General features: G+C 39.1%; 1 protein-coding gene across 1 annotated transcript in view; it reads right to left on the bottom strand.

Moving 5' to 3' along the window:
• The window catches only part of svila (supervillin a), a 78,088-nt gene extending 57,904 nt beyond the window's left edge, over positions 1 to 20,184 (bottom strand). The window contains exon 1 of the mRNA XM_053510993.1: positions 20,157 to 20,184. The gene's annotated coding sequence lies outside the window, so the exon portion shown is untranslated. The remainder of the gene's footprint in view (positions 1 to 20,156) is intronic.
• Positions 20,185 to 20,584: the final 400 nt, after the last annotated feature.

Below are 20,584 nucleotides of genomic sequence, written 5' to 3'. Positions count from 1 at the left end.
ATCCTGCTTTCAGGACAGCATGGCTATAGTGTAACCACTAACCCATGTGTGAGTATAATGAAATTCTGATAAAATAAACAGTTACTGGTGCAAGTTAATCCAGAAAATTCTTCTCATTGGCTTCGTGTGGGTAAAATGAGGACAAGGTCAAGAAAAAAAAGAAAAAAAAAAAACGCTGGTCACATTTCCCTAAAATTATCACATACTGACACACACCTCTACCCCTTGTCCCAATAAGGAGAGGTGTTTGCTGAGTGGCTGCCTCACTCAACAGTCCATTCTTTTTCCCCCAGTTGGAGGCCTGTTTGGGTCACTGATGTCAATGTACCCACAGGACGACATAAGGCATGTGTGTGTTTGTGTATATTAATCAGTGCCAACAAAAGCACTGGTCATCCAATGCAACTCAACACAGTAGAGGCTGGTGTATAATCATAGAATATGTGCTGTAAAATGGATATGGTGTAAAAGTTCCTTCTTCAACTAATAGTCAGGTTTTTATAAAAGGTCAAATTGTAAGGTCACAATGAGGGCAAAAGTATAACGACAGGGCCTGGAGGTAGATTCAGTTTGTAGTGAAACAGCAAAAGGGGTATGTGATAAAATACTGGTCTGTAGGACAGTAGCTTCACTAATCTGACACACGATGATGTGTTATAAATAAGATGGCATGTAGTGATTTAAGTGCATCTCTAGTAATAGCAGTCACCTTGAGAGAATAAAATCTCTTAAGGTAATGAGAGATGGTTACATACAGTTACCCCCCCCCCCCCCACCACCACCCTAAAAAAAAAATAATAAAAAACATGTAATTTTATTTGCCACCTACTGTATGTCACCTTCTATATGACTTTAAAATGAGGGAAATTTTTTTGTTAATTGTAATCCTTAAAAATTTCTATGTTCACACAGAGTACAAAAACACTGAAAATAGCTTGGTGCACTGGGGTTTGACCAATGACCTTAATTTCCACCATATTTGTTAGGTTTCCTGCTAGAGAAAACAGACAAAATAATAGACAGATATTAAAATTGAAATACTTTTATAAAGGAGGAACTATAAAAAAAAATTGAGATGAATTATTGAGATCGCAAAACGATCAAATGGCTTTAGCACTCAATTTATTTTTCCTTTTATCTTTGCATTCTGAAAATTTTTCTGTGCTATTGTCATGTTACAGTAATTAAATGATAAACCTGAATAGCTTTCATGGAGATGTCACTTGGCAAAAGTCTCAAAAACGACACCTCTATGTTGATTTAGGGCACACGCTAACTGAGCCAAAGCATACTAGTACAAGCGATAGTTTCTGAATTTTCATTTTACAAGAGTCTCTTAGTCTGTTGAATGTTCGGATTCACATTGTTTTTTTCCTCGCATTTATACAACACAGAGCTCCACACTTGTAGTTGGACTTAAATTCCTCTCATGTTCAGACAAAAATTACAAACGTTACACATGACCCTTATTAACTACACAACCAGGTGTCAGGTCTGGGTTAACTGTAATCAGGTAGAAGCACTACATATTTGCATTTTACCCTAAGCAGTGGTTCTAAAATGAAAATGTGTGTGGTAGTGTTAAGTGTGTGGGAGTGTGTGTGTGTGTTCTATTTTAACTTCTGTGTTCTAAACAGGAATAAAGCAGGTGGGGCTCAGTGGACAGCTGTTGAGCTGGAGGTCTAGTTAATCTGCCACACCCAAACACACACACAGAACCAGACACTCATCTACGTAGATGTTATGGGTAAAACTTCATGCAAAGTATTCAGCTGTATTAGTAAATTTACGATGACTCACAAAAGAGTCACTAAGGATTCTGCATCACTGATGTAACATTCTATTTCATTTACCGCAACTAAACTCATAGTCTAATCTAACCTCTTAAAGGAAATCTACACACTCACACAAACATGACAGGGAATGGAAACACCTAAAAATACACAATTTGAGCAAACTGACAGACAGTAAGCAACCATGAGTGGTAGGCAGGCAGGTAGTACATTAATTGAACAGATAGCTAGATTGATTGGCAGATGAAACAATATCTTTTTGGACCAAGTATCAGTACGTTCTGTATGCTTAAATAGGAACTATAAATAAGTAAGTAAAGACAGACAGGAGGTCTGAAAGAAAAAAAGCTGACAAAAGCACTGATACCTGACAATTCTCATCAATGTGTGTTCTAGCAATATGGCATTGTAGATATTTATATCGATATTGTGACATTATCAAAACTGGCCTGAAATGTATGCGTAGTCTCAAGAAAGACTAAAAATACTATAAAAACATTAAACTTACAGTATGTTCCTGCGCTGTTAATTACAGAGGAGTCTTCATCGGGGAACAATTAACAGGTTTAAATGAGGTGCGAACAAGGAAACGTGCAGTCCTTCAGGAGTGATCAACTGTGCCGAATGTCAGTCAAAGACCAAGTGACAGGAGAGCAAAGGGGCCACGTATTGTAGACAGAACATGCATGACCCCCCCCCCCTCCACGCCACCACCACACCCCCATCCCCCCCTCAAAAGAAAAACGAGAGGCAGCTAGCTCCAACACTCTTCAGGGAGGAATCAAAAGCACACAAATAGCAACACGGTGCTTTCCCACCGCTGCCTCACTATGTGCCAGAATCTAAAGGCAGGCGATTTAAGGTGAGGGAGTGCGACATATAAGCTGGAACATGAGCTCAGATGAATGCAGGCCAGGGTCACAGAAATGACCAAGGTCTCACCTCATCAAGTGCAAGTGTGTGCCTGGTCAGAATATTGGTAAGCAAAATCTAATTTAAACAATGGATTTGAAATACAGGAGTGCAAGCAAGATCAAGGACAAGTTGTACAACATTTGAGTAGCACTTTGGTTCAGTTATTTGTTTTTAGTCACAAACAATATCAATCGGTCACTTCTTACACACACACCGACACGAGTTAATAAACACCTAGGGGCAATTTAGCATAGTCAATGCAATTAGCAGTCTATTTTTGCAGGTTGGAGGAAACAGGAGAACTTGGAGAAACCCATGTGGACATAAGTAAAACATGCAAAAGTCTATACAGAGCACAGGAATGACCCGGGGATCCAGGAGCTTTGAGGTGGCAACAGTAGACGCTGTGCCACCACTTTGGTTTGTATGCCATTTAAACACAAGTGCTACTATTACAGAAGGAAAAGGGGGACAATTTGTATATATATAAAGAAATATATAAATATACATCTATACATACGTACAAATATACATACACACACAGGGGTTGGACAATGAAACGCCTGATTTTAGACAATAATTGATTAGTATGGTGTAGGTCCCCCTTTTGTGGCCAACACAGCATCGATTCGTCTTGGGAATGACAGATACAAGTCCTGCACAGTGGTAAGAGGGATTTTGAGACATTTTTATTGCAGAATAGTGGCAAGGTCACTACGTGATGCTGATGGAGGAAAACGTTTCCTGACTTACTCCTCTAAAACACCGCAAAGTGGCCCAATAATATTTAGACCTGATGACAGCACCGCCTTCAGGATAAAATGTTTGAACTATCGGGTGCACATGGTCCTCCAGAATGGTTCGGTAGACTTTGGCAGTGACACACCCATCTAGCACAAGTATTGGGCCTAGGGAATGTCATGATATTGCAGCCCAAAACATCACTGATCCACCCCCATGTTTTTCTGTGCACCAACAATTTGTCCCCTTTGGAACTCACCCATAATGTTGTGTGCATTGCAATATTTTAAGCAAAATTGTTCTATTTCTCTGCTAATTAAATGTTAAATATTCATATTTAAAAATTCTTATAATACATACAATACTCTTAATAAAAAGCAGACAAATCACTTAGTGTATTTTATATACACACACAAAAATATAAATAGTGCACTTTACACTGATATTTATCAGTGTTTGGAAATAAAACTTAGAAGCTTGTTTTTTTGGATGTTGCCCAAAAAAACACTACTGGAGATCATTTACATTTAACACCATATTGAAAAAGCTAAATATTCATGTTAAAAGCCTTTTCACACACTGTAGCTCCATCTAGTGCTCATTCGTGAAAGCCTTCATGTGCAGCCTCAGGCAGCATTTGTCCAACATGACAAGCTTCGATTATTGTTCCATCACAATCCATCACAAATCTTACGGAAAAAATCTAGCAATTTGAACAGAAGTGAGCGTGTGTATATTCGTGACAGTTTATGTTGGAGAACCGCACAGACCTGCATGAGTTACGTGAACATACAGTATTCACCTCGTATAATCAGCTGTCTGGGAGCCAAGTAAGATAAAGTAGAGTAAATGTGTATGCGTGAAATATGAGTGGAATGCATAATAAGTTGAATACAGACTTGTTTTACTCATTTTACTTTACCACTAAACAACAGTGAGCTGAAAGAGACTCTTTTGTCCACCTTCCATGTCTGATCGTCTCACTCGTACATTTACGTCACTTGTTCTTTTCATCCAGTTTTCTTTTTAACTGTTGCTTCATTCTTCTAAAGCCACACTGAAGCTTTTTATTCTGTCGAGTATGACGACATATTGCTGCTGTAGGTGGGTGTGTATGGGTGTGTAATTAAAACAACTGTACACGCTGTATTATACATGCTTCTCATATTTTGTTTTAGCATACGAGTTATGTGAATCCCAGTACAGTACTGTAAGTTTACACATTAGTGAAGACACACTGGTGCGCTTAGACAGCATATACATGATCATGGTCTGTTAAAACATTTTAAAAAATTAGGCTGCAGTGCTACGAGTTTATTGCAGGGAAATTAACTTGCTTTACTTCATAAAGTTAAATTATTTTGAAAATAAAACTTACAGACGATGAGAGGACAGGCATTACATTGTTAAATTGACACAACGGAGCCAAGCTTTAGTATGGGTGGAGAGGCACCCAGTTCATCTAAATTAAAAATGTTAATAAGATATAATTAATCAAATAATTCCTTTACAAATAATTCCATAACAATTTTTAGATTTTTGTTTGCAAAACTTTATCTATGTAAGAACTTGCATCTTTCTTCTTTTTCTTCTACTTTGTCTTTTGGCTGTTCCCTTTCAGGGGTCGCCACAGCGAATTGAACTCCATCCTCTGCATATTCGTCGCTCAAACCGACTAACTTCATGTCCTCTCTTACTACATCCATAAATCTCCTCTTTGGTCTTCCTCTAGACCTCCTGCCTGGCAGTTCAATCCTCAGCATCCTTCTACCGATATATTCACAATCTCTCCTCTGAACATGTCCAAACCACCTCAATCTGGCCTCTCCGACTTTATGTCTAACGTGGGTTGTCCCTCTGATGGACTCCTTGATCCTATCCATCCTTGTCACTCCCAAAAACTCCTCAACATCTTCAGCTCTGCTACCTCCAACTCTGCCTCCTGTCTTTTCCTCAGTGCCACTGTCTCTAGGTCATAGCGCATCGCTGGTCTCACCACGGTCTTGTACACCTGCCTTTAATTCTCACTGATACTCTAATCACACAACAGACCAAGCACTTTTCTTTACCCATTTCAACCTGCCTCTACTCGCCTCCTCCACCTCCTTTCCACATTCTCCGTTGCTCTGAACCACTGACCCTAAGTACTTAAAGTCCTGCACATTCCTTACCTCTGCTCTTTGTAGCCTCACTATATAATTAATTTATATACATTTATATATGTAACTAGTGTGGCGACGGGCTTACAGCCAGTGCACATGGAGAGAGAAAGCTTCCTCGCTCACTAAAGAAAAGCCACCCGCAAACTACAAACCACTCGGTGTTCCAAAAAGGGGCGGGGCGCAGCGATACCCCAGCAGTGGCAACAGGGAAGAACCTACCCTCCACCTGTCGACCGCCCCAGAGAAAGGAGGCCCGGCAGCGCATGCCAGTGGGGAGGAGGAATAGAGCTAATAACTCATGTCTCTCTTTTTCAGACTCTGACGTCCATGAGGGCCATCATTCGAGAACGCAAACGAGCCAGCGCCGCCGCTATCATGCACCTGCCACCTCGTCACGACACCCCTACACAGCGACCACGGCGGCCTGTCCACATATTTCACCGCATCTGAGTCTCCGTGTGTCCGTGACCGAGTGCCCACTATTGAAAGGCTTTACATTGGTGGAGAATGCGGGCACAAAATACGGACCAGGGGGCACGACACCCTCCAGAACATTATCTCGGACACCTGCTGGAAACCAGCATTCAGCAGCAGAACATCCTGCAACAGCTCACACAGGGCCTTCAGACCGCTACTGCAGAGCTCACACGCATACAACAGCGCGGAGGACGTGATATACCCCTCCCTGACCCACGAAAAGAAGCCCAGCACCTGCTTCTAAAACTTATACTGGAGGGCTGGCCAAAACGGGACTGGATCGCCATCCTGGCCCCATTTCTTACTGGAGAGGCTCAACGAGCCTATTTCGCTCTCTCCCCCGATGAGGTAGAGGATTATGACGTACTAAAAACAGAAATCCTAGCCCGCTGCAGATTATCAAGCACACAGGCGGCTTTGGAATTTCTTGCTGGATGTATGACCCTCAAAAACCGCCTCAAACCCAGCTAGATCGCTTATCCAAGGTCGCCACCCGGTGGCTACAGCCAGAAATGCTAACAGCTAAAGAAGTCACCGAGCGAATGGTCATGGACAAGATCATGCGCGCTTTACCAAGGGAGGAGAGAAAAGCGGTAGGCATGCGAGCTCCATCCTCCCTACGAGAAATGACGGAGGCCCTCGAATGCACACTAGCCAAACTCTCACTAGGGCCAGACAGGAAACGCTCTTCCGAAAACAGCCCGACGCGCTACATACCACCCACGCAACGTGAACCTTTTCAAAGAGCATCACATCCTAAAACTCCACAAGATGAGCTGGTGCACAACCTTGTGAGCCGCTTCCAATTACCTGTGTACACAGTGACCAATGGGAAGTTCCGGCAGCCCGTCTCATCGTGGAGGATCAGACAGGGAAACACTCCGCTGTTGCGGGAATCATGTCTAATCTACCTGTTCCTCTCCTCCTAGGTAGAAACTGGCCCGGACACATCCCTGGGGAAAAGGAAAGAAAAGGTAAAACAAAACCGAAAGTAAAGACTGCCAGACCAGCATGGCTCGTGCAAACCGCATAGGACGAAGCGGATGCCGAGGCAGAAGGTAAGCCAAACCCTCTTACTAACCTCCTTCTCCCCCTGTCTCAGCAGATACAGAGAGACGGCAACTTTGCACAACTTCACGCGTCTCAAGTGCTGCTGGAGCCAAACACAGGAAATATAGGGGGAAATGGAGACTACAGGAAGAGGACGACCGGCATCTTACTTTTTAATAAAAAACAGATTATTATACTACCACACGGTTAGAAGGGGAGAACCAATAGATTTATACAGATTCCACTGGCCCGGTCACGACGCTGAGGTAAGGAATTTCTGCCAGCGCTGCCCGGAATGCCAGAAAACGGCCCCCCAGAAGCCGGCCCCCGCCCCTCTAATCCCACTTCCGATCATCAGCGTGCCATTCGAGCGTATAGGGATGGATCTAGTCAGCCCGCTGCCGAAGTCAACAAAAGGACATGAGTTTATCTTGGTCATTGTAGATTATGCCACGCGCTACCCTGAAGCGCTCCCACTACGAAAAGCAACATCAAAAAATATAGCAAAAGAGCTGGTGTTACTCTTTAGTCGTGTGGGCTTACCAAAGGAAATTTTAACGGATCAAGGCACCCCATTCATGTCCAGACTGATGTCTGACATCTGCCGGCTGCTGCAGATCAAGCAGCTTCGCACATCTGTGTACCATCCACAGACTGACGGCCTGGTGGAAAGGTTAAACCAGACGCTGAAAAGGATGCTAAGACGAGTGATCGATGTAGGAGGACAAAATTGGGACCAGCTACTCCCATATGTTCTTTTTGCCATCCATGAAATCCCTCAACACCGGAAGCAAAGGAGAACACCGCGTTTAGTAACGAACAGGGACACTGGCAGTACCGGGTCCTACCTTTTGGACTCCACGGAGCCCCTGCCACCTTCCAGAGGCTGATGGACATTGTGCTCCGACAGCACCGCCCATATGTGGCAGCATATTTAGACGATATAGTCATCCACTCAGCCAGTTGGGACAAACACCTGTTTCACCTTCAAGAAGTCCTACGGGAGCTAAGGAAAGCAGGGCTGACGGCCAACCCAAAAAAATGCTCTCTGGGACTAACCGAAGCACAGTACCTGGGGTACTGAATAGGGCGAGGCCTTCTGAAACCACAAGAGAAGAAGGTTAAGGCCGTCCGTAAGTTCCCAACACCAACATCCAAAAAACAGGTACGTGCTTTTATGGGACTAGCAAACTATTATAGGAGATTCGTACCTAACTTCTCCTCTATTGCAGCACCCTTCACAAGCCTCCTTAAAAAGGGGCAGCCAGAAAAACCACACTGGACTCGAGAGGCAGAAAAAGCATTTGAAAACCTAAAAACCCACCTCACCAGCGCCCCCGTCCTCCAAAACCCAGACTTCGACAAACCATTCATCGTACACACTGATGCCTCAGACACAGGACTGGGAGCTGTCCTCTTACAGGAATTTAACGGGGAGGAGCATCCGATCTTATATGTGAGTAGGAAACTGACACCAGCCGAACAAAAATACGCAACCATAAAGCGAAAGGCCCTTGCTATCAAATGGGCCATAGAGGAATTTAAATACTATATAACGGGCCGTTACTTCTCTGTGGTCGCACAAAATCATTTCACTGCATATTGTATTCTGTATGATTGTGTATGTGACAAATAAAATTTGAATTTGAATTTGACTTTACACTAGTTACAGATCATGCCCCTCTACAATGGGTGGCAAGGGCTAAAGACATAAACCCTCACATTACACGCTGGTTCCTCTCACTACAAGATTTTTCCTTTTCAATACAACACAGGGCAACGCAGGACAACATGGCAACGCAGATGGTCTGTCTAGACGACATGCGCTCTTTTCAGGAACGAGCTCAAAGCTGAAGGGGGGGGGGGGCTGTGGCGACGGGCTTACAGCCAGTGCACATGGAGAGAGAAAGCTTCCTCGCTCGCTAAAGAAAAGTCACCCTCAAACTACACACCCCTCGGTGTTCTAAAAGGGGGCGGGGCGCTGCGATACACTGTCTCTGACAGTATACACTGACTCTGATGTCCGTGAGGGCCATCATTCGAGAACGCAAACGAGCCGGTGCCGCCGCTATCACGCACCTGCCACCTCGTCACGCCGCCCCTACACAGCAACCCCGGCGGCCTGTCCCTGTGACGCACCTAAGCACGGAACGCTGCCGACAGACTGGGTTTTTTGCTCCCCATTCCCCTCACATGCGCACTGGAAATAACAGTCAATTAGTTCAAGAAGGCAGACCGCTATGATTCACTGTAAATAAAGTGCACATATTTCACCGCATTGGAGTCTCCGTGTGTCCGTGACCGAGTGCCCACTATTGAAAGGCTTTACACTAGTTACATTAGAGCGAGGGATTCAAAAAACATGAATGCAAAAAAATATTAGTTACTTTGTGTAAACGTTTGAATATACTGGAACTTCCAGAAAAAAAAAAGTGTTACTGATGAACTAGAGCAGGCTATGATGTTAAGGCCTTGGCACTACAGAAAGCTTTGCTTAGTGCATGGTCAAATATGTTTCCCTGCTTTGTGCTGTTCTTTGCCAAACCTGATTGCCCTTTCATCCTGCCTCTGGGTTCGTCATTGTTCTGCTTTGATTTGCAGATGGATTAGTAAACACATTAGAAGTCACAGTTCACAAAGCCTTACAAAGCTTTTTCACTTTTTGCTATGAACCGCAGAAGTATTATTGTATTTGTATTAGAAACAGAACGTGTGTTTATTTTAAATATCTCTTAGGGCTGTTATTTAAGGATGTGCACTTTTAATAGACGTTTAACCAATTTTGATGCAAATATTTATCAACGCTGTTTACATTCTTTTCTAATCTAAAAATCTAAAAAAAAAATTCATTACCAATTATATTGTTTATAACAAATTAAATGAAGAGTCTGGTATTTGATACCTACATTTTTTGTGATTTAATGACAGCTTAATCTGTATGCTCTACCTCACTAGATTTTTCTCCACCTGTTTCCTGCTCTTGCTACAAAGAATGTGCATATTTCTACCATAAATAATTAAGTAATTATTGATTTTTAATGTTTCAACTACTAGTTAAAAAAAGCACAAATTTTGAAATATTTGAGGGTTTCTTTAAAACCTCAAATCTAAAACCTTGAAATCTGAAATAATGTAAAGATTACATTATATAATAAATAAATAGATAAATAAGTACTAAAAATCATTTAAACATAATAAAAAAAAGCACTGTGTAATTTATTCCAGAAAATATTCTGTTTAATAATAAATCAAGATCATTATCATCTAATGAGAACTGTTATGATAAATGAGCACGAAATATAGTTTCTACAGTATATGGAAAATCAGTTGAATGTAGGATGTAGCAAATGGCAGTTAATATTTATTACTTTTAAATATTTTCTTAGAACTCATGCATTATTTTTGTGGAGGAAAGACACAAACTCCCGTTGAAAGCAAACTACAGTTAACAAAAAAAAAAGAAAAATGTTAAATCTGATCATTGTAATAGTCATTTCTTTCATTAAGGATAGTTCTTCAGGAACTCGCATGTTAAGAAATTCAATGCAACCTTGTTTGTGCCTGTAAGAGAAGTAAACATCTTATGACGTTTTAGAATGAGCCGCACTACAAACTCAAAGCTGCCCCAGATAATTCACATGGGTCGCCAGAAGAGCGCTGAACCCAATTACTGCAAAATAAATGACATACAGACCCAAAACCAGAGCCATATGAGAGAAGCTAAATCTGGTATTCTCTCCAGATAATCTTATTCACCTTTTCTTAAAGGAAAAAACAGCAAACAGAAAAATATACAGACATATGACATATTACAGAGAAAATTAATGGTTGCTCTTTTTGTAGTACTCACATCATTGCACATCAACACAAAGTCATTCTGACTGATCATATACTGTACAAAGATAAATCCTGAAAGAGACCTCTTTCATTAAGGTTAATATTTATTTATTTATATGAATCATACCCTGTTGTCCTTCTAATCACCCAGTCTCAATCGTGGACTAACTTTTTAGAAAAATGATGTTCATGTTTTCAGTACGCTTCTGGACATTCTATAAAAAGGTGCAATAAAGCTAAGTTCATGCTGGTTCAGCTTCATAGTAAAACATTTTATAATGGTTTTCTTCCTTTTTTGACTCGTCACTTGTCAATATAGAATGCAAAAATGACAGTGTGACTAAAAAGACAAAACAAAAGAATGTGACAAAAATTTAAACTGGAAGAACAAGACTGAAAAACTGCAGCTTCAGACTTGTGTAGCAATCACGGAAAAGAATGAAGACATAAAAAGTAAGGTGCCTTTACAGTATGAGGACTGAATTCATCAGACAGGGAGACAGACAGGGAGAGGGAGAGAGAGAAACAGGTTTAAGCTGGGTAAACAAAGTTTTCAGAGAAGCAGCACGCTTCAAACAAAAGCTTTTTATCAATCATGCATACAAAATGCTGCTGAAGCTACATTGTAAGTATGATAATTACTGATTTCCACTACCAGAGAGAGAGAGAGAGAGAGAGAGACTTTTAGAGGTCCAATATCTCCCGGGCATCTCGCGGGATAACACGTGCAGTCTCAATGGCGACGTTGATGGCTGCTCTGTACATTCAGTGGTCATCTGGAGTGTGACTTGGGCACTATTAATTCTTTTGCATAATGCAAATTCAATGTAAAGATACTGTGTACCACCACCATACAACATTGTGTCTGCCACTGACTAAACACACCTGTTTTGCGTTTCAAATTGCCTGACTGATGATTTTTTTATTATTAGGTTTAGTGTCAGAGTTTTAAAACTCATGTAGACTTCCAGTGTAGCGATGAGATTCAAAACATTTTAATAAAATAATCATTCAAAACCAAAGTTTTCTTTTTGAGATCATGAAAACAATCTTCACTAGGGCGGTACTGTAAGTTTTAAAGAGAAACAGGCATGCTTAACATCTGGAAGATGATAATGGTAATGTGGTCTACAAACTGTTCAGAGCAAAAATCTTTAAAGTTTTGTTAACTTTTAGCTTTGCATGCTGATCAATGCATGGAACCTTTGGGTGGCTATGCAAAGAGATATTTGCTTAGTGTTTAATCTGACCAGTGGGACAAGCTGCTGAAGGCAGTCATGCAAACAATGTTTATGTTAGTAGTGACATCACAAGGGGGAGGAATTTAATGTGAGCTTTATTTAGTTGTTAGCTTGGACTGTATGGACTGGTGAGATAAAACATAAATAGTACTGTGCAAAAGTCTCAACTCAGATCCAGTAGGCTTTTATTCTTAGTAAACAGTAAAACGAAACATTGTTCCTCCAGGACCAAGGTGCTACATGCATACACACATACAAACAACATAAATTAATAACACAAACCAAGACGTATAATTAGCTAACTAGCTAAGAGAAAAAAAATTAACACCATAAACCAAGTATCCAAGTACTATACAAGGGAAAAACAAAGTGCATGTGCAAACAAGAGCAACAACACACAACCACGACAAGACTTTCTTGTATCTTTATGTAGTCTAAAGGAATAGTTCTACTAGATCCCTGAAGGATTTTTGTGTCCGTCATATTTGGAAAGTTATTGGCTCTTATTTTCAGTCCAGTTCATGTATCTGACCAGCTTCAGAGTAATGTTTTTTTTGTTTTTTAGGCCACACAGTGACACATGAATCATTCAATCATTAAAACACCTAATTTAAGGCGGAAACAGGTGCACATGATGGCAAAGGTTGAAAAAGACGAGAGGGGAAATGAGGTTGCTGCAGAAGTTGTTGCATAAACAACCAATCTTTAAACCGGATCTTTATGCTCTTTGCAGCCTATCAAAGTAAAACATTTGTTCTAATGTCTTTAATTTAATCCACATAATTGAATTTAATATGAAGAAATGAGGGGTGACTCAAGACTTTTGCACAGTTTTGTATTTTGAAAGCTTAATCCTTAATGCTATTCCAAGAAGTTACACTTAAATTGTCTCTAAACAAGCAAAGCATATCTTATTTTGTTTTCGAAGCTACAAAAATCCTGTTAATCATAGGGTCTTGTTAAGTCTAAATTATAAATCGCTCACTAGAACAGCAACATGGCTGTGACCTCATCTTCAGTTTGTGTAATACATACATACACAAAAATGTATAGAAAACGGTGAAGAATGTGTGCATTTTGTGAATATATCTATGTGCATGCATGCACTTTGCCTTGGGCGGCAGTTTGGTTGTGGCCCAGATGTGGCCGTTTTTCATTCTGACAAAGAAAAAAAAAAAATAAAGAAGGCTTAATTGAAAAATCATGTTTTGCTCTCCAAACAGAACATGCCAGATGAAGCCCAACCCTCCTCTCTCTGGGAAATCCCTGTTACCATAGCACTATTCTAAACTTCAAGGCAGTTATACTGGAAACAGCTTGGTGATAACATTAAGACCTAAACAGATCTTTGACTCCATTAATGATATCTCTGCTATGCAGGACAGAAACACGGAAAGAGGCAGTTACCCATGGCATCACATATAGATAAACATATAAACAGTGTTAGTAGACATGCATATTTTGTTGTTGGGCCATGTTTAAGAACTTAAGGAATTTCTCGCCTGTGTAAAGATTAAATCCATCACTCAGCATCAATTTTCCTTTTGGACACCAGTCACAGGAGCAAAATCAAAGAAGAAATCTACTGTAGAAATAAGAGAGACACTGACATTCCGAGTCTCTCAGCTGTATGAAAGGAGGAAGAGTTATCATGTGCCTCTGGTACCCAACAGATGTGCTGCAAATGTGCTGATCTGGGTGCATTACTAAATGGTTTAACACACTCTGCCCTAGGAGGTGCTATTTGGTTGTTTTGACCTTTTTTCAGCCCTCTGTAAACTTTGCCTGTTATGCTGTTAGTGAATGTCATACTCTATTTAAATCAGCAGTTGCAAGGACACACAGATACAGTAAGTGATGTGCATTCACAAACATACACACAAATGTAAATAAAATAATTGAATAATTACAACAAATTTGCACAAGCTGGGGAGAATTTTTGGATCGATTTGACATAAATAATTACATCCAATCAGAAAAGACGGAGACTAAAATAATGATTTTTTTTTTGTTGCATTAATTTTTTAAGCTCCCTTTTATTACTGCCAATGTCCTTTGTTTAAATAAATAAATAATAGTAATTGTACATTTATTATGTAAAAAAATATATATATTCTTCGGCTTCATTAATCTTGCAAATATGGCAATAAAGCAATCGATAGTTCATTTTGCAAAGGAGTGTTGTTTCTTTTTTGCATACACCTATTTATTACACACTAAAAAAGTTAAGAAAAACAATGGCAAGCTCAGAACTCTCTATAACAGGTACAAGTAAGCACTTTTCCCAGCTCCAGTAATCTATGGCAAAGTCAGAGAGGCTCATTAGCGATCAGCACAGCTGTGCACCTTATGTTTGCAAAGTGTCTGTCTGTGTGTGTGTGTGTGTGTGTGTGTGTGTGTATGCACTGATCAGTGATAACATTAACATTACTGCCCGGTGAATTAAATTATTCTGATTATCAATTATATAGGGATGGAAATCATAAGGGACCTTTTGACCTTTTTGGACTTTCATGATACCTAGATGCAGATTCGCTTTGTATTATGGTTCTATAAGTAACAATTTTATAAACATCCACATTCTATATAAGACTTTACAGATTTTCTACAGCTCTAAACAAGCAAATAAACTGAGCAAATAATTTGCTCCTACCACACACACTGTACTGTATGAATAGTTTAGAGCACGCCACCTGTATTACACAGGAATGGTAAAATTTTACCACTTAAAATGCAAACGTACATGAATTTAATTTATTTTTATATTTTAAATCATTAATGGAGCCAGAGTAGCAATACATGAATTGCCCCATAAAGGAATCGAATCATAGCTTTTTTGGTGGCACAAAAGGAAGGTAACCCTAAGGTTTTACTGTCTGTTATGGCAGATTTGTATATACATATCAGTATGTAGTAAAGGTCTTGCACATGCAGTACTGTAACTGTATAAAAACAAGAAATTAGCTGTGTTAAACCAAGCTTGGTTATACTGTATATGTATGCAGGAAAGCTAACAAATGTTAGTCACTACCATAGAGATGAGAGTCACCCATTTGTGGACAAAAAGTGAAAATCCTGTTTTTTTTTTTTTTTTTACATTTTAACAATAGCATAATTTTCTTATTGTATTTTCTTACCAACTATAGTCAACTATAAAAATTCTCTTAGGCTAATAAAACAGGAGCCTTCTTTTTACAGCACTAGGAATATCCATTTACTGATCCATTTTTACAGTTTTTTAAAGCCTTGACCACCTTTGCTTTATTACCGTGATTACCCACCAAATATCACTGTAGTTAGCTACACTAAATATTATGCTACCTAGGTACTTGCACAACTCACAACCGTAGACAGAGACGCAATCAGAAGTGCTACACTCAATTTTTCCATTACTAAGAACATGGTCATTTACTGTACATTTTCAGCGCTTTAATAGCAACTGAGGGTGTATGAAAGCTTTTGAATGTGCACATAAAGACAACTCCTCATTAATATTTGACACAAGATCCAACACCAGGTCTCTAATTGCCTCTAAACATTCTTATAGTGAACAAACACACTGACCAAACTAACACAAAACAGGTTTCATGTTATGGCCTAAAGAGTAAAAAACACAAATGGATAGTAAATGCTTGCTACAGTACATAAATTTGGAACAGACAAATTTCACAGGACTGTATATTCCATCCAATCATATGTGCAAATTAGTTCCACGGTATGGAAATCAAAATGAAAAGACATGGACATACAGACACACAAGCCCAAAACAATGTGACTAATGGACCTAATGTAAAGGAGTGTCTGCAGGTCACAGCATACACCAAATGACTGGTTCAGCACTACTCTGGGAAAGAAGCAGGTCTTCAAGGTTTCAAGGTGCCTCTTATACCACAATGTGGGGTGAGCATGTTGAGGCCCCAATCCATCTGTTCTCCAAACTCATCCACAACCCGCTCCTGGGCCTCTATCGATGATGTAAGCTTATGTAATGGGGTCATCTGTAAGTCAGGACCGAGGGTGTCCTGGAACTTTGCTCTAATACAGCAGTAGTAAAGGAACGCTGATGTACGACATGCTATGTAATGAAAACCTGATCTGCATTACCTTGTCAAGTTTGATTATATCTGAGCATATAGAATGCATAAAAAGTGTTTAGTATTTAGTGTTCATTAATGCCATTTAGCAAAGATTAACATAATTAGAATATGGCGAAGCTTCCCGTAATGGGGAGGTCTCACAGTAAAAAATTTTTTTTAATAATTATATATATATGTTTTTATAAGTATGTTTTATTAAAAATATCAATATATTTCATTAACTTCTACAGAAACTTCTACTTACACCATATCAACAATAAAGTAATTGATAAAACCTAACTTGTTTTGAAAATGTTTCACATCAGTAATGCAACAATAAACTGATTTAAATTATTAGCGATGTAATCTCTGAGAAACTGTTGTGGTGTAAGAGGGAAAATAAACATTTTTTTTTCCTTTTTTAAAAAAGTAATCAACTTTACTGTGGTAAGAGCAACTTCTTTCTGTGTTGGCCTACAACACATCGCCTTATTTCATTCTCACAAAAACACAATATAAATCTATTCAATCTATTTATATACTTTGTCTTGTATTTTTAATAATTTCAAGCATGCATTGTCCCACAAAGGAATAAATAGCTTTCTCTTGCTATGATTTCATTGTTTGCAGTGAAAGGAGAGCTTTCTGTACACTGGTACTTTAAAAAGCCAATCACATTTCCTTACGTGGGTCATATCCTTCCTCCAAATGTTCCAAAAGGGAATGGGAATAACATGAACTGTCATAACTCATCATAACAAAAACAACATTATCTGATCATGCTAGGGGATTAATTAGCTGGCCAGCAGAGCAACATGACCGCTTTAAGCACCTTCAGATCACTGACCTGTTCTTGTCATCATCTCTGAACACAGCAGGGGCTCGAGTGATGGATATCAGTGTTAAAGTGCTGGACACACAACACAGCCAGGCTGAATTTCTCTGATGTCTAAATGCACGAGACCACATTCAAAATCTGGGACTTTGCTATTTTCCCATTTAGTTTTTAGGGTTCTACATTGATATTGACTGTGTTAACTGTTTTGTACAAAAGGTCAGATTTTCCTCACGCTAATGTCTTATACTGAAGCATGCGTGCACACCCCATATTAATGGATTTGATCTAATATGGCTCATATGGTTTTGTGCAAACTTTTGAGGTCTACGCCAGCTCCAGTGTATGCGGTCATTAAAGCAAAAAAGGGAGGTATCAAATACCAGACTCTTTTCACTAATTTTTTATAAACAATATAATTGGTAATTAATTTTTTTGGTACTGTATTAGATTAGAAAAGAATGTAAACGGCATTGATAAATATTTGCCTCAAAATTGGTTAAACGTCCATTAAAAGTGCACATTCTTAAATAACAGCCTTAAGAGATATCTAAAATACAAACACGCGTTCTGTTTCTAATACAAATACAATAATACTTCTGCGGTTCATAGCAAAAAGTGAAAAAGCTTTGTAAGGCTTTGTGAACTGTGACTTCTTATGTGTTTACTAATCCATCTGCAAATCAAAGCAGAACAATGACGAACCCAGAGGCAGGATGAAAGGGCAATCAGGTTTGGCAAAGAACAGCACAAGGCAGGGAAACATATTTGACCATGCACCAAGCAAAGCTTTCTGTAGTGCCAAGGCCTTAACATCATAGCCTGCTCTAGTTCATCAGTAACACCTTTTTTTCTGAAAGTTCCAGTATATTCAAACGTTTCTACACAAAGTAACTAATATTTTTTGCATCCCTAGGTCTAATGTAACTAAAACTGAACAACTCAAATATGGTTCATGGCAAATTCAAGCCTGGGAAACCACCCTAATTCTGAGAAAGTTTTTTTTCTCCCCAAAAGGATTGAATAGCATGAAACTGAAACAGAACTATAATATCTCTTGTAAAACTAGAACAATGTGCGCTTTCGGGCTATCTAATGTATTGGAAGCAATTTTGGCAGCGATCAGCCGAAGCTATTTGTTTTGATCCTCTGATCTCTTCAATGCCATGCACCAAAAACACATGCATGTGCACTTCCAGGGATCCAATACAGTACGTGTATCCTAGTAAACAAGGGTAGCTATTTTTTTTATAGACAGGTATATCACTTATCTTTACAGCAATACTATTCCAGGTCATCATCATCATCATCATCATCTCTATATAAGGAGCTACATTATGGGCTATCATACGACTATTAAAGAACAAACAAGCCATGCATTTCTTTATACAAAAAGAAAGATTGGCATATAAGGCTTCAGATATCAAGTGTCAATCTCAGGGCTTGTCCAAGTACCATACACTTAGTATAATGATGGATTTCATATCAGAAATCTTTAACCTACAACCGGCTTTAAAAATATTTTGGAATTAGATATGATCAGCATTCATCAGGTTCTAAACACATGACAAATAAATTTTCAACTCTGGCTGATTGAAAATTGACCTCGCCTGATGTTCATGTCAGCATGAAACATAGCCTTTTCATAGCCAATTTCATAGCCAACATAGCCAATTTATGACAGATTTGGAGAAAACTGTGCATGTGCTTTTGAGATTTTTATCACTAAACTATAAAAATGCCCATTAAAATTCAGACTGAAAAATTCTATTTGTGTGTACTTATGACAAACATGAGCTAGTTTGCTAGTAGTTACTGTACCTTGCCTGATAAATAGGAAATAGTTTGCATGCACATACATTATCCTAGAAAATGACTTCTTATATCAAATATATTGGTATTTAAAAAAAAAAAAAAAAACAGTTTTACATTGTTGGAGGCATTTCACTCTAACTGCCCTCTTAGATGGAAGAGTAACTGGAAATGTACACAAACTTCTTTAGAATGATCACAAACATTTGCTTCCATGATGGCATCTCATGATGGGATTTAACTGGTCTAAGCAATACAACCTAAAGAGTGTTTCAAACTTTTTTTTATCTCCATTTGACTAGCAGCGGTAAGATTGTCAATTCACACTGATCACTCCCGGTCCAAACTCCTTACATGTTAATGGTAAAGTAATAGCTTACCTTACCATTGATGTCACAACATGGCATTCATATCAAATTTATTTTATTTTTAAATTAGTTAAATTGGTTGCTTATAAACCTTTATATGCATGAATAAGTGAAGTTCACATGCATTGTTATTCTGTATTGTTTATGTACAAGACAATATATTTGGATGCATGACATTTCTTAAAAAAAAAGATGTCATCTTTTTTTTTCATATGATACTGAACAGTAATTTCTATCCAAAATAATTAATAAGACAGTACAAATTGTATCGTACAAATCGAATGTGATGCTTCCATAAGTAGAAGACAAGAGTAGCTAATGGTTTATTGAGGATAAAAAGTATAATCTTATACTGAAAAAAAAAAAAAAAAAAAAGAACACGTGTTACCCAGTGCTCTTCATCATCATCATCATCATCATGCACTAAATATCAAGCGAGTGAATATCCTTGAGAGGAATGCCTTTAGAAATCTGGAGAATCTACATCAAGGCACATTACAGCTGTTTACTGTTTAACCTTAAAGTTCTGGATCCTTCTGATTAAAATGATCAACAAAGCCTTTAATATAATCTAGACACACAGTGGGCTTTAAAACAGTAAAAAATAAAAAAAAATAAAAAACACGCAAAAAGCTGAAAGGGGAAACGACACGCATTGCATGGGATGTTTTAAAATGAAATCTGCCTAGAAATAAATTAGACTAACACGAACAACTCGAGAAAAGTGAGTGTGAAGATTAAACTCACACACACACACACACACACACACTCAGTATAAAACTCTACAGGAGTTATTTACAAACAACAGAGAACTGAGCAACAGTTTGCAGTTTGAGTTGATAAACTTACTGTCTCCAAACTGTCCAAACGGCGAGAAGTTCCAGCGGTGTGTGTGTGTGTGTGTGTGTGTGGAGATACAGATTCTTGACTAAAGCGGGTTCATGACAACTTCACACGAGTTTACTAACAAAGCCTCGGAAACAGCGCGCAGGTCGTCCGACGGTCTCTAAAAACGACAAGAAGGAGTGTTTTCTGTGACTGACGTGTAGCAGCCCCTCTGTGAGTGTGTGTGTGAGTGTGTGTAGGTGTGTGTGAGTAAGTGTGTATCAGTCGCTCCTGCGCGTCTCAAACTCAAACTGCTCTCCTGCAGCAGCTTCCGGCCGACGTGAGCTTACTCTTAAAGGGCCGAACCCTTCCTCACTCTCTCTCTCTCTCTCTCTCTCTCACACACACACACACACACGTTTGTTTATTGTTGATGATGTTGCTGTAGCATC

The sequence above is a fragment of the Clarias gariepinus genome, chromosome 14 (assembly GCF_024256425.1).
Source record: "Clarias gariepinus isolate MV-2021 ecotype Netherlands chromosome 14, CGAR_prim_01v2, whole genome shotgun sequence".
In the NCBI taxonomy this organism is placed as follows: Eukaryota; Metazoa; Chordata; class Actinopteri; order Siluriformes; family Clariidae; genus Clarias; species Clarias gariepinus.
The sequence above is the reverse complement of the archived record's forward strand: the minus strand, read 5'-3'. Positions and strand labels throughout refer to the sequence as shown.